Source organism: Panthera tigris, chromosome C1, assembly GCF_018350195.1.
Source record: "Panthera tigris isolate Pti1 chromosome C1, P.tigris_Pti1_mat1.1, whole genome shotgun sequence".
NCBI classification, from domain to species: Eukaryota; Metazoa; Chordata; class Mammalia; order Carnivora; family Felidae; genus Panthera; species Panthera tigris.
This window is the reverse complement of record NC_056667.1, coordinates 160999592-161014393: the sequence shown is the minus strand read 5'-3', so window position 1 is coordinate 161014393 and position 14802 is coordinate 160999592. Positions and strand designations below refer to the sequence as shown.

Here is a 14802-nt window from a genome sequence, read left to right as displayed (position 1 = left end):
GAGGCTGGCTACCATTGGGATCCAGCCTTTTATTCATTCTTTATGTTATGCCTGCTACATCACAGATCTTGGCAGAGATATAATCACTTGAACTCAATGCTGTAGGAATACCATAATGAACAGGAAACTGGTTCCTTTAATTAAAACTGATGACACATGTGTAAAAGGACAAGTCTTAGATCAGCCCACCTGGGAAACATCTCCAAGGCAGAGATGTGCCTGTAGGAGGTTGACTGTGGACAGCCCTCTGGACGAAGATCTGTGGAGAGTGGAGGCCGACTGGGGTCAGGGAGCAACAAGGACCTCAGCAAAATATCCGAGGCAGCTCTACCGCTGGAATGGCCCCTCAGAGTATTTACACCACAGAAATTGGCAAATGCTATGAGTCAGGGCTTTTAATCCCTGATTTGATCCCTCAGCTGGTCATTGATCATTTACCAGCACACAAGTGACCTATTGCATCCCATTCTCTGAGATCCAGAATGTATTATTTTTAGCATTTTAAGATCTCTAAGAAGTCCAACAATAAGGAAATGTGTTTAATTTTGTGAATAAGCATCCCCCAAAGATATGATGTGGATATAAATCTTAGTCCACAGACTCAAGTGTATCAGAAGGTATGTAATTTCCGGAAATTGCCTCACCAGCCTCCCACCCCCGGGGTTGTGCCCCAGCTCCAGGAGCCAGGAGGGTGCTGACTCACTGATCCATCCAGGCACCATTCAGGTGCCCCAAATCCCAGCCCAGGTCCAAGGTCTGGGCTGGCCCTCCTGTGATACTCAGGGTATGGGAAGCCTTGTCCTTGGGAGGGACACACTCTCTCGCAGCTCCTCTGTCCACAGCACTTCCTGTTGCCTCTCAGTCCTGTTCCACCCATTGTGCCCGGTTCTGGAAAGCTTCTGAGTGCAAACTCTGGTCTAGGTGACTTTGCTGACCTTTGCTACCTCCCTGGGCTCTGTCCAGCCACTCCCTGAACTCTGCTGAACACACAGGGACACGAGCCCCCTCCTTTCCCTCCCCTTCTCTTCCAGATTCCCCCTTCCCGTGATGCCTCCTCCTTCTTTCCCCTCCTACTCCTCACCCCTCCTCACCGTCCTCTTTTCCTTCCCCCTCCTCTCTCTCCTGCTCTCCTCCCTCCGGCTCAAGAACTTTCCAGGCTGGGGTAAATCCCACTCTATTCATCCAGACTTTGCTGGAGAATCAGCTGAATTCTCCTAAGGATTTAGGTTTTGAATAACAAAAGCCAGAAAGTCCGGTTGTTTTGTTTTCTATTCTAACAGAAGCCTCCCCTAGGGCAGCGAGAACCGGACCCCCTTTCAGCTTAGATGGGGAAGGAGAGTATGTAATTGGAAGAGACGGAGTAAAGGAGCTCGTATCTAAAACTACCTTTCCCTCCGTCACACCTGTTGTCACTTCGGAAGAGTTTTGTGGGGCACAGTTCAGGGAAACTCTGCAGGTGCCATCCCACGTGGCCTACAGAGAACACGCCGGGGGCCGAGGAGGTGCCGCAGCAAGGCTCAGGGCCCCCAGTGCGCGACTGACAGCGGGGGAGCGCTTTCCTCCGCGCACCGGCAGCCCTTCTGGAGTGGGCGCAGAAGGGGAGGGCGGAACGGACGGAATCCCGGTTGACCCCAAGTTACCGGAGTCCTAGGGGCTGCTGAGGGCGAGCGGGGTGGGGATGGGGGGCGGGGGGGGGGAGGTTGCCGTTCTTGACGGCTTCTTGAAAACCTTGGAAGTGTGTATCTTCACGGTTGCCCTTGTGTTTCCACAGGCACTGATTTCTGGCACGTTTGAAAAGGATCCTGACTCCCACTGTGATAGTATAGGGTTCTGAAAGCATCTTAAAATCCTTTGGAAAATTAATATATTGATCGAGAAATGACAAAATGTGAAAACTCCACCAGACTAAAAGAAATTCAAACCCGGTTAAATGGGCATGATTTAATAGCAGGCTATTTTTAAATTGTTTATTTCACACAGTGTTTATATTGGTGGCAACTATGATAACAAATCCCAGGGCCTTGATAAGATCAACAAATTACCAAGTGCTAATTGTTTCTGGCAGGTGTAAGTGAGGAGATAAATAGCATATAAATTAAACTGCTGTGTGTGAGGGTGCCATTCCGGGACTCACGACTTTTCTGCACTCTGCAGCTAAGTAATTCCTCTTATCCCATAATTAGACACTTGTACCTTTAAAAACTGCACTCATTAATGCATATATTATCCTTCCACTGCCAGAGTTAGAAGAAAACAGATAAGGGGCAGTAGTCTAATAAATTGAATATCAATGACATTGCATCCCTTTGTCACCTTTGAAATGCAGGCCATCTGTCTTGGGTCACGTTTGGTCATCTACATAGTTGTTCCATGTGCTCAAGGGTGGCTGTCATCACAGCTGGGCCTGCGTGGCCTGGCCCCTTTCAAGATCTTGCCTCAGATCTGCTTTTTTTTTTTTTTTTTTAAGTTTATTTATTTATTTTGAGAGAGACAGAGACAGCACGAGTGGGGGCGGGGCAGAGAGCCAGGGAGAGAGGGAGAATCCCAAGCAGGCTCCGTGCTGTCAGCACAGAGCCCCAAGTGGGGCTCAAACCCATGAACCATGAGATCATGACCTGAGCTGAAACCAAGAGTCGGACACTCAACCGACCGAGCCACACAGGCGCCCCTCTCAGATTCACTTCTCAGTGTTGTTATGCCACCACATTTATTCAATGACAGCCAAAGTGTCTTAACTTTATCATAAATGCCAGTTGTCCCCTTCCCGGCTTCCTATCTCAAGTGAGAATCATAAGGGTCGAATGTTACTACCACATTATTTTACTAGAAATGCAGACATACAGCGCAATGCAATGTGACAGGTTGTTTTCTTTCCTTTTTTCTTCAGCCTCTGTACATCTGCTTAAGAGTGTTATCTGGATAATGTTATTTTTCATTCTGCTTTAGTCATGGTATGTCAAATGCGTTTGAAATTCTAAGGACAAAAATGCATCCATTCGTTGTTAATTTCATCCATGTATCCGTCCATCTGCTCATCCATTTATCCATCCATACGTTTACTTCATCATTTTTTCTTTGCATTTCTTTACAAAACTCTTTTGGTTCAGATCCTGTGGAGGGTGCTAAATAAAAGACACATTTTTTTCTGCTGAGCTCAGAGGGAGAGGCCAGAGTTGTAAATACTGATTACAGCATAAAGCTGTGGGGAGGCCCCACCCAGCGTGGGCTTGAGCAGGAAGAGTCCAGTGAGGAGATGAGAAAGCCAAGAGGAGTAGCAAAGAGCAACAGCTTGTAGGCCCTTGGGTTGGGCTATCCTCAGAAGCATGTAAGTGCCCTGTGTCTGGGGTACCCAGTGTCCAGAAGTAGCCTGTGAAATGAGGCACAGCACCTGGCCAAGCTTATCCCATTTTTCCCTCCCGGCAGCCCTGTGATGTAAGTACATTTCTAGCTGCTCTATGGTGGGGATCAAGAGGGATGGAGGAAGAAATCCCTGCCACCCCTGCCTACCGTGACCTTGGGAAAGGAACTTAACTTCTCTGGGTCTCAGTTCTTCGTATGTTAAATAGAGATCAGAACAGTTTCTCTCTCTCAGGCTTGTGAGGATGAAATGAATTTGTAGGTAGCAAATAGCAGCTATCATGACTGATCCCACTGATTAATGTTGGTGAGTGTAATTAAGTGACCAAACCACCCAGCCGAAAGGGGCCGAGTCAGACTGGAGTCAAACTAAGACTGCTTCCTTCCCCGGGGTACTATGTCCCCTGGGACCACACAGGATGGCACCGAATCAAGAGCGGGTGCAACCAGGAAAGGCTTCCTGCACAAGGTGGCATCTGGGCTGAGTTTGGTAGAAGAGCAGGGAGTTTGCCAGGGAAAGAGGTGGGGAAAGGGGATGGAACAGACTGTGTGAGGCCTGGAGGCCTGAGTAAGTCTGGCATGTTGAGGGCACTGAGATAAGGCTGGGGGGTGGTGGGGAGAGTGGGGCCAGAGCACAGATGAAGACCACCCGGGGTGTTTGGACCAGATCTTGAAGGCCTTGCAGATTCTTTGTTTTCTGTTTAGCGCCCATATGCTTCTATGAGGAGGTAGGAAAAAGTGAAAGAGGAACTTAAAAGTACAGGTCACCTGTACTCACAATTTACTTACTGTTTCTCTTGAAATGACTTGCTCTTTTTACATAAATTTGTTTTCAAAAGAAACTTTATATCGTAACCGTAAATGGTAAGCCCACGATAAGCCCCCGGTGCCAGATGTGTTCCAGAATTCACATTTTTTTTTTTCTGATTTCAAAAGGTGATATAGTGCATATATGCAACATCACTTAACATCCCCAGAGGGCCAAAGAATGAATGAATATTTCTGCAGAGAAATGTATGAATATTTACACCAAGCAGCATAAAGACTATTTATAGATTGCCTCAAATCAGCTTTGGCTCCAAACTTACAAAAAAACCTTTCATTTTTTTTCAGAGCTTTTTGGAATTCAGAACGTGGGTGAGTAGTATCACTTGCTGGAAATAAAAGGTAACAGAAAAGATATTCATTGCAAACGAAGCAATGTGATTAGTGTCCAGCTCACCCTCCCTGCTGTGGCTGCAGAAGGGCTCTTGTTGAAAGGGAGAGTCACAGGGAGGTGTTGACGGCCTCCCCTGGCAACGTTAACAGTGGGAGAACTGGGAGCAGGGAGTCCAGGAGCTCCGTGTGATATTCTTGCAACTTCTCTGGAGATCTAAAACGATTCTAAGTTAAAAGTTTATAAAATGAGCGAACAAACAAGGTGACTAACACCAAACCGGACTTTTTTCCTTGACACTGAGAAATGAGAGTAAAAAGCAAACTCACTGTTCTCATGTAGGCACCGCATCTTCTAATGCCTCCCCGTCATCCTGCCTGAAGTCATCCCAGGGCAGCTCTGGGCCTTGGGAGATCTTGGCTGGGTCTGGGCTGGGTCAGACCAAGGGCCTTGGGCTTTTTCTGTAGACGATGAGGTTTGATTAGAGGTGTGTAAGTGGGTTTGGGGGTGCCTTCATCCTGGTGCAGAGATGAGCAGTTTGGCAGGAGTAGAAGAAGTCGGGCAGGGGGAAGGAAATGTTGGTGGTCATGAAGGGACAGATGTAGGACGGATATGGGAGGGTGGGAGGGCTCAAAGTCCCCACTGGAGGTGCTGGGGCAGGGCCGGGGTATGTAGGAGGTGTGTTAGAGGTCTGGCTGGGGCAGGATGCTGACTTTGAGGGGGCCTAAGTCACCTTAGGGAAAATGTCCTTCATGGGGCCAGAAGCCAGAGCTCAGAGCCAGAGACACAGATCATAAAGGGGCCCTGGAGCTGGAAGATCTCTCCAGGAGAGAGAAAAGAACCCTCTGTTGCCCCAGCCCCTCAGGTCCCCACCCCCACCGGCTCGGTGATTTAAACTGTGGAGGAGAGGGAGGAGACCAGGCTTCCTACAAATTGGGAAACAGGCAGGGAGCCCCTCATTCTGGGTGGAAAAGGAAGCTTCGTTCCTGGTTGTTAACCGTGAGGCCAAGGGGCGTTGAAATCTAATTCACAAAGGACGGAGACCCTCCCCTACAGGGCCTGATTCCCGATTCCCAGGGCTGCCTAAAGGGGAGCTGTTGTATCAAAGGCAAAGGAACCAGTACCAAAAAAGAAAAAAGAAAAAGAAAGATGCACATGGAGACGTCCCAGAGAAAGCAAAGAAACAGCGTGGGCTTCTCCAGAGTCTGCAGGCCTGTTTGCACGCAGATGACAATCATCCTGCCCATGTGCCTGATTTTGCCCCCCAAACTCTCTCCTGTCTACCAGCCTCTTGCCTGATTCAACACTGGAGACCAAGCCAATGCTATTCTGACGCTTAACCCAGCTGCTGGAAGCAGGAGAGAAACTGGGTACCTGGGGCAGGTTACCGACCCTGGATACTGGCCTGCAGAGGCCATTCTGGCCCTGGACTGCCGGTGGGGCCCTGGCCGCCTGATGCGGTCCCCTGCCCCCCGAGGCTGGGAAGAGTGGCAGCCGGCTGCGGGCCTGCCCGGGAAGCCGGTCAGCCTGACATCCCCAGCAGATGTCAGTCTGGGAACAGGAAGCAGCTTGTTTGGGGCTTCTAAAAATAAATAAATAAATAATAACTATAACCACAAGAATCGTCTTTTATTCCAAAGTAAAAAAATGCTTTAATGACTAGAGCATTTAGCACATCGGGGGTTTTCATTGTTTTCAATTATGTGCAATTCTGAAAGGAGAGCACAAATTCTGAGCCTGAATGGAGAATTGTGGGGCTGCGGATTTGTGCTGTTTTAAACATTTGCTTTACTACTTTAAGAAGAGAACTGTAAAATGGAAATAATGATATATTATTACAAGTAAATTACACTGTGGAGTAGCATTAATATTGCAGTTGAAACCTAGAATTTGAAATAAAGATGGAAATATTCATTTGTACATAGTTTTTGTTCTTAGAAAAATGATTTGGAATTAGGCGAGAAGCTTCCTTCTGCGTCTGCGTACCCAGCCAGGCTCAGTGCTCCCACCCAGCCGCCTCGACCACCCCTTCAGCCCAGCAGCGGGGCCCTGGGGGGCCCGCTGGGGCAGGGACCCCGGAGTTCTCAGTGCCTGGTGTGCTGGCACAGGGTGGGGGGCCTCCGTGCCTCCCCAGCAAGGGGAAAAAAATTAATGCATTCCAGAAATACGTGATTTGGAAAGCAGAGATGGGGTGGTGGGTGGACCTCATAGTTTTATGTGCGTGGGGACAGAAACCGGATGAGGAGATGGTGATAGCAGGTGATAGATGAGCCTTACTTACTCTTTGGTAGTCACTCTCTCCCTTCACAGAAGCAGGCAGGCCCTATTGCCAGACCTCGTCCCCCATCCGTGCCTCCCTCCTCCCCTTCAGGGAGGAGGGCAACAGGGGAAAGCTTAGGGTCTGTTACTTCCTTCTATTTGTTTATTAATTCAAGTGTTTTTTTATTAAATTTTTTTTTCTTTTTATTGGAGAACTCTCCTCCCTCCAGTGTTTTAAAACCAACCTCAGATAGCTGAGCCCTGGTATGTTTTCTGAACCAAACATCGCGGCCTACTGTGCCCCATTACTTCTGAGACCAGGGCCCACACTGCTCCCGTGGCCTCCCCAACCAGTGTCCGACCTGGCCCTGTCCACTCTGCCAGACTCTCTTCCAGTCTTCTCTGCCTTTGCCCCTGGGGCCTCTCAGTACGGCTCCCTCTCCTCCCTCATCCCCCATTCAGGCCACCAAGCCCACCTCCGGGGGGCTTCTGCGGCAGCCCCTCCCCCTCCGGACGCCAGTGTTTCTGTCACAGCCTTAGCACTTTTAGAATTTACCAGTGTATTCCCACCCCCACACCCCCCCCCCGTTTGATCACGAGTTCCCTGGAGTAACTGAATTCACATGTATACCCCTTGCCCTTGCAGGGAGTAACAATGCATGGTTGTTGAATGAATGAATGAATGATTTGGCAGTTTGGGAGGTGGGATTGGGAAGTATTATTTATTGAGCACATCACAACAAAAGATGGGAGGCACCCGGCTGGCTCAGTCAGAAGAGCATACGGCTCTTGATCTCGGGGTCCTGATCTCTCTTTTTACAAATGAGATCAGAGGCATTTAGTAACTTGCCTCAAGACACAGAGCCAGGAAGAGACAGAGCAAGGATTACAATTCAGGTCTGACTCCCCCCCATCATCTTTGGACCCTGCACGATGGAGTGAGGGCTGACTCACAGAATCCCCAGCATGTACACTGAGCACCACAGAGACCTTTATGGCCCTCATGGGTTCCTTGGAATCTCCAGGATGGCCTGGCAAATACCAAGGGTCCTGATAACCAACCCGTACCTCCCACCTTTGTAAACTTTTATGTGCAAGACTTCAAACCTAGAGGAAAGTTGAAAGAGTAGGAGAAGGAACATGAGTGTATCTTTCATATGGCAAATACCCATGTGCCCTTATACAGGTATTTCTGTTAGGGGGTTGGGATTTTTCGGTTTTTGGCTTTTTTGCTAAACTGCTTACCTTGCAGATATTATGGCACTTGACTTCTAAATATGTCAGCATGTTTCTGTTAGATTTTCCTCCATAACCACAGCACCATGATCACACCTACAAATTTCACATATACTTGATCATTAAAGTAGTCTTTATCCAAATCCCCTAATTAGTTCAGAAACAGCATTTTATAGCTGTTTTTGATTTCATCAGGATCTGATGAAGGATCACAGATTTCATTGAGTTATCTTTTCTCCTTAGTCTCCTGTAACCTCAATTTGACGTTTTCTTCTTTTTCACGATCCTGATATTTTTGAATTTAGACTAATTTTCTTAAAATTAAAAAAAAAATTGGGGCGCCTGGGTGGCTCAGTCAGTTAAGCATCCAACTCAGGTCACGATCTCATGGTTTGTGAGTTCGAGCCCCACATCGGACTCTGTGCTGACAGCTCAGAGCCTGGAACTTGCTTCAGATTCTGTGTCTCCCTCTCTCTGTCCCCCTCCCCTGCTCATGCTCTGTCTCTCTCTGTCTCCCAATAATAAACGTTAAAGAAAGAAAAAGATAAAATTGTTTTTTCATGTAAGATCTACATGCAATATGGGGCTTGAACTCTTGACCCTAAGATCAGGAGTGGTATGCCTTGCCAATTGAACCAGCCAGGTGTCCCCGGAATAATTTTCTTATAGAGTGTCCCACGTTCTGGATTTCTCTGTTCCCTTACTTTTCTTCCCAGGAATGCTACATAGGTGACCTTGTGTATTTACCACTCCGTTATTTCAGGAGGCATGTAATGTCAGTCTGTCCCATTATAGGTGATGTCATTATGTTTGATTACTTGATAGGCAGCCTCCAGGATGGCCCCAATTGTCCCCAGCTCCAGGAATTCATATCCTGTTTGTCTCCCTCCCCTTGAGTGCAGGCTAGACTTAGTGACTCACTTCTAAAGACTGGAACATGGCGGGAGATATAGAATGTCACTCCCGAAATTAGGTTATAAAAAGATGGTGGTTTTCATTTCGGGAGCTCTCTGTTTGCCTCACTTGTCCTGAGGGAAGCCGGCTGCTGTGCTGTGAGGCAGCTGCGTGGAGAGGCCCACAGGGGTGATCTTGGATGTGAATCTGCTGAGGCTGCCAACAGCCACCTGAGTGAAATAATCGACTATAATAACTTCTTTCTGATAGACTAATTATCCCAAATTTGGTCAGTAGAAGTCCCTTTAAGCTGAGCTCCTTCCCATACATTCGCATCAGTCTTTGTGCACTTTCTTACTTTCTGGCTCACTCTGTACTTTCCCTGCCCCAGACCTGGAATCAGCTGTCTCTCCAAGGTTTCTTTTAGTGGAGAATGGCATTCAGAAACAAGTTTTGGCCACTAGAATAGTGCAACTGGAATATCATTGCTTATAGACCCCTTTAGTGGACAAAGCTAAAAACTGTATTTAAAGAGTTTTTAATTAAAACAATTTTTTTAATGTCTGCTTAGTTTTGAGAGAGACAGAGACAGAACACGAGTGGGGGAGGGGCAGAGAGAGAGGGAGACACAGAATCAGAAGCAGGCTCCAGGCTCTGAGCTGTCAGCACAGAGCCCGACTCAGGGCGCTAACTCACAAACCATGAGATCATGACCTGAACAGAAGTCAGAGACTTAACCGACTGAGCCATCCAGGCACCCCTAAAAAAAGTTTTTAAAGAAATTTATTTCAATTCAAATCCAGCTCCATAGAGTTCTTCCTTCCATTCCCATTCCATGTCTGTATCTCTCTTCCTCCACAGTGAGAACCCTGATTCCCAACCGCATCAATGTATTTCATCATTTGCTCTATCCTACAATGTACTCAAAATAGTTTCAGAATTACTACTCCAATACCATTTCAAAGAAGCCTTCTAAGAAAAAAATTCAAGACTTCTTTGCAGTTCTGTCTGTTCTTAGAATGATCCCACTAAAGGTATACACGGACAGTATTTACAAACCATTGAAATGAAATCTGTGTGTGTGTGTGTGTGTGTGTGTGTGTGTGGTTCCATTATCAATTTGATATACAGTCAGATTTCTTTGTTTCTATTTGCATTTAGTTTTAGGGTTTGCTTTCTTCAAATCTTCGAAAACTATTTTTTAAAGATTTTATTTTTTTAAGTAATCTCTACACTCAACATGGGGCTCGAACCCCCACCCCAAGATCAAGAGTCCCATGCTCCACCAGCTAAGCCGGCCAGGTGCCCCTGAATGTACAGGGTTAACTTACAGGGCTAAAGTTACAAAAGTTTCATAAGGTTTAAAAGTCAAAACTATATATAAAAATGTACATTCAGAAGTCTTATCCCCATCCTTAAGTTCCTTCTACTCCACTCCCACCCATCCATGATAAGCAATGTTTTTATTAGTTTCTGGTTTATTCTTCCTGTGTTTTTTTTCTTATGCAAAATGTAACATGATAGGGGTGCCTGGCTGGCTCAGCTGGTAGAGCATGCCAGTCTTGATCTCAGGATCATGAGTTTGAGCCCCACAATTGGTGTAGGGATTACTTAAAAAAAAAAAAAAAAAAAGGAAGATGCCGTATCGCAGTATTGAACACCTTTATCTTTTCTCTTAATATATCTTAGAAATCACCACATATTAATTCATAGAAATATTCCTCAACCCTTTTTTGGCTTTATATTACTCCATTGTGTGAAGTCCTCAGTTTATTCAATTAGTATCCTGATGGGTCAGCATTTATGTTGTTTCTAATATTTTGTTATTATAAATAATGTCTCACAGTGAAGAACCTTATAAAAATACTGTTTTATGTTTGTGGCACTGCACTTTCAGGGTGAATCCCTGGAATTAGAATTGCTGGATCAAAGGGTAAATGCATAGGTAGTCTTGCTAGGCCTTCCAAATTCTCTCCCTAGAGGTTGTACCGTTCTGCTCTCCCACCAATGATTATGAGGATCCCCCTACTTTTAAGTAGGCTCCATGCCTGATGCAGGGCTTGAACTCACAAGAGATCAAGAGTCACATGCCCTACTGCCTGAGTCAGCCAGGCACGCTGAGAATGCCCTTTTCCTTACAGCCTTGCCAACAGAGTATATTACCAAACTTCTGAATTTTTGATGATTTGATAAACACTAATATGTCAATGTAGCTCTAATATGCTTTATATCATTATGAGTGAAGCTGAATATCTTTTTTTAATGTTTATTTATTTACTTTTGAGAGAGAGAGAGTGAGAGAGGGGCAGAGAGAGAAGGATACAGAACATGCAAAGCAGGCTCTGTCAGCACAGAGCCCAACGTAGGGCTCGAACTCACAAACCACGAGATCATGATTTGAGCTGAAGTTGGACGTTTAACTAACTGAGCTACTCAGGTGCCCCAGAAGCTGAATATATTTTCATATTTTTATTAATTTTTTTTAAGTATACATCTTTTTTTTTTTTAATTTTTTATTTTTTAAGTCATCTCTACACCAAATGTGGAGCTCAAACTCATGACCCCAAGATCAAGAGTCACATGCTCACTGGGCTGATGGCTCAGAGCCTGGAGCCTGCTTCCGATTCTGTGTCTCCCTCTCTCTGCCCCTCCCCTGTTCATGCTCTGTCTCTCTCTGTCTCAAAAATAAATAAACGTTAAAAAAAAAAAAAGAGTCACATGCTCTTCTGACTGAGCCAGTCAGGTGCCTCCCAACTTTTTATATTTTTAAGACTCATCTACATCCTCCCCACCTTCCCTCTAGTAACCATCAGTTCGTTCTCTATAGTTATGAGTCTGTTTTTTGGTTTGTCTCTTTTTTTCTTTGTTTCTTAGGTTCCATAGATAAGTGAAATCATGTGGTATTTGTCTTTCTCTGAGTTATTTCACTTAGAATTATGCCCTCTAGATCCATCCATGTTGTTGCAAATGGCAAGATTTCATCCTTTTTTATGGCTGACTAATATTCCATTGTGAATATATGTACCACATTTTCTTCATTCATCTATTGATGGACACTGGGCTGCTTTTGTAATTTGACTATTGCAAATAATGCTGTAATAGTAACAATGTAAACATAGGGCTGCATGTATCCCTTCAAATTAGTGTTTTTTTAATATTCTTTGTTTAAATACCTAGAATTAGTGGATCATATGGTAATTCTATTTTTAATTTACTGAGAAACCTCTGTACTGTTTTCCTTAGAAACTGCACCTGTTTGCATTCCCACCAACAGTGGTTCCTTTTTCTCCACATCCTGACCAAGACTTGCTGTTTCTTGTGTGTGTGTGTGTTTTAAATTTTTTTAAGTTTATTCATTTTTCAGAGACAGTGAGACAAAGCGTGAGTGGAGGGAGAGGGAGACACAGAATCCGAGACAGGCTTCAGGCTCCGAGCTGTCAGCACAGAGCCCAACGCGGGGCTTGAACTCAAAACCGTGAGATCACGACCTGAGCCGAAGTCGGCCGCTCAACCGACTGAGCCACCCAGGTGCCCCTGTTTCTTGTGTTTTTGATGTTAGCCATTCTGACAGGTATGAGGTGGCATCTCATGGTGGTTTTGATTTTCATTTCCCTGATGAAGAGTGATGTTGAGCACCTTTTCCTGTGTCTGTTGGCTATTTCTCTTTGGAGAAATGTCTGTTCATGTCTTCTATTTTTTTATTGGATTATTTGTTTTCTTGGTGTTGAGTTGTGTAAGTTCTTTACGTATTTTTGATATAACTCTTTTTCAGATATGTCATTTGGAAATATCTTCTTCCATTCAGCAGGTTCTTTTTTTTTTTAAGAGAGATTTTATTTCTAAGTAATCTCTATACCCAATGGGACAGGGTGGCCCAAACCTACAGCCCCCAAATCAAGAGTTGCATGCTCCACTAACTGAGCCAGCCAGGTATTGTCCCTGTCTTTTTGTTTTCTTGATTGTTTTCTTTGCTGTGCAGAAGCTTTTTATTTTGATGTAGTCCCAATAGTTTATTTTTGCTTTTGTTTCCCTTACCTCAGGAGACATATCTAGAAAAATATTGCTATGGCTGATGTCAGAGAAGTTCTTCTGCTCCCGAGGATTTTTATGGTTTCATGTTTCATATTTCATATTTAACTCCATAATCCATTTTGAGGTTTTGTGTGTGTGTGTCTGTGTCTGTGTGTGTGTATGTAGGGTGTGACAAAATGGTTAGTTTCATTCTTTTGCATGTGGCTGTCCAGTTGTCCCAGAACCATTTGTTTAAGAGACTGTCTTTTTCCCATTGCATATTTTTGCCTCCTTTGTCGAAGACTAATTGACCATATAATTGTGGGTTTATTTCTGGGCTCTCTGCTCTGTTCCATTGATCTATGTGTCTATTTTTTTAAGTTTATTTGAGAGAGAGAAAGAGAGAGCACATGCGCACGGGGGACGGATTGGGAGACAGGGTGAGAGAGGATCCCAAGCAGGCACTGTGCTATCAGTGTGGAGCCCGATGCGGGGCTCAATCCCACTAATTGTGAGATCATGACCTGAGCTGAAACCAAGAGCCGGACACTTAACTGAACCATCCAGGTGCCTCTATGTGTCTATTTTTGTACCAGTACCATACTGTTTTGATTACTACAGCTTTGTAGTATATCTTGATATCTGGGCTTGATTCTTCAAGATTGCTTTGTCTATTCAATGGTCTTTTGTGGTGCCATACAAATTTTAGGATTATTTGTTCTAGTTCTGTGAAAAATTAGTACTAGGTCGGGATTGAATTAAGTGTGTAAATTGCTTTGGGTAGTATGGACATTTTAACAATATTTGTTCTTCCAATCCATGAGTGTGGAATATCTTTCCATTTGTTTGTGTCCTCTTCAGTTTCTTTCATCAGTGTTTTATAGTTTTCAGAATATAGGCCTTTCACCTCCTTGGTTAAGTTAATTCCTAAGTGTTTTATTGTTTTTGGTGCAATTATAAATGGGATTGTTTTCTGAATTTCTCTTTCTGCAATTTCACTGTAAGTGTACGGAAATGCAACAGATTTCTGTATATTGATTTTGTATCTTGCAACATTACTGAATTTATTTATCAGTTCTTGTAGTCTTTTGGTGGAGTCTATAGGGTTGTCTATATACAGTATCATGTCATCTGCAAATAGTGAAAGTTTTACTTCTTCCGTAACCATTTTGGGTGCATTTTATTTCTTTTTCTTATCTGATTGCTGTGGCTAGGACTTCTAGTACTACGTTGAATAAAAGTGGTAAGAGTGGATATCCTTGTCTTGTTCTTGATCTTAGGGGAAAAGCTCTATTTTTTAGCATTGAGTATGATGTTAGCTGCAGGTTTTTCATATATGGCCTTTATTTTGGCCTCTTTTTCTTAATATTTTAATGCTCCTTATATTCCTAATATTACGGATTAGCCTGTATCCGTGATAAATGTGGCAAAGTTTTTCTTTCACCATGCTATTTTTTTTTTTTTTGCCATAGAGCAGGAGTTTGTTTCTTTGTTTTTTTTTTTTTTCCCAAATTTTAGTTTAAATTCTAGTTAGTTAACATATAGTGTAATATTGGTTTCAGGAGTAGACTTTGGTGATTCATCACTTACATATAATACCCAGTGCTCATCATAACAAGTGCCCTCCTTAATACCCATCACCCATTTAGCCCATCCCCCACCGACCTCCCTGCATCAACCCTCAGCTTGTTCTCTATTGTTAAGAGCCTCTTATGGTTTGCTTCCCTTTCTCTTTTTTCCCCTTCCTCTATGTTCATCTACTTCGTTTCCTAAATTCCACTTAGGAGTGAAATCATATGGTATTTGTTTTACTCTGACTTATTTCACTTAGCATAATACACTCTATCTCCATCTGTGTCATTGCAATGGCAAGATTTCATTCTTTCTGA

At 44.3% G+C, this 14802-nt stretch overlaps 1 long non-coding RNA gene across 2 annotated transcripts in view; it reads left to right on the top strand.

Moving 5' to 3' along the window:
• The first annotated feature begins 3261 nt into the window (after nucleotides 1–3261).
• LOC122240951 overlaps nucleotides 3262–14802 on the top strand; it is a 34906-nt gene continuing 23365 nt past the window's right edge. For both annotated transcript variants that reach the window (XR_006220775.1, XR_006220774.1), the window contains exons 1-2: nucleotides 3262–3432; nucleotides 4471–4494. This is a non-coding gene — a long non-coding RNA (uncharacterized LOC122240951). The remainder of the gene's footprint in view (nucleotides 3433–4470; nucleotides 4495–14802) is intronic.